The sequence below is a fragment of the Galeopterus variegatus genome, unplaced genomic scaffold (genome assembly GCF_000696425.1).
Source record: "Galeopterus variegatus unplaced genomic scaffold, G_variegatus-3.0.2 Scaffold1571, whole genome shotgun sequence".
In the NCBI taxonomy this organism is placed as follows: Eukaryota; Metazoa; Chordata; class Mammalia; order Dermoptera; family Cynocephalidae; genus Galeopterus; species Galeopterus variegatus.
Window position 1 is genome coordinate 289339 of NW_007727682.1, and position 673 is coordinate 290011.

Consider the following 673-nt stretch of genomic DNA (forward strand, 5'->3'; position numbering starts at 1 on the left):
GACTGACTGACTGGATTAAAAAGATGGACCCAACAATATGCTGCTTTCAAGAGACTCACCTCACCTGTAAAGACTCACATAGACTAAGAGTGAAAGGAAGGAAAAAGATTTACCATGCAAACAGAAATGAAGAAAGAGCTGGGGTAGCTATTCTTATATCAGATAAAATATAATTTAAACCAAAAACCATAAAAAAAGATTTAAAAGGCCACTATATAATGATAAAAGGATCTATTCAACAAGGAGATGTAACAATCATAAATATTTATGCATCCAATGTCAGAGCAGCCAGATTTATAAAGCAAACACTATTAGACCTAAAGAAAGAGATAGACACTAATACCATAATAGTTGGGGGTCTGAACAACTCACTCTTCACATTGTACAGATCATCTAGGCAAAAAATCAACAGAGAAACACAAAATCTAAATAACACTTTAGACCAATTGGACTTGGCAGATATCTACAGAACATTCCATCCAACAACCTCAGAATATTCATTCTTCTCTTCAGCACGTGGATCATTCTCCAGGATAGATCACATATTAGGTTACAAATCAAGTCTCAACAAATTCAAAAAAATTGGAATTAGGGCCGGCCCGGTGGCGCACTGCGCTAGTGCGCCGCTTGGGAAGCGCGGAGGCGCTCCCGCCGAGGGTTCGGGTCCCACATG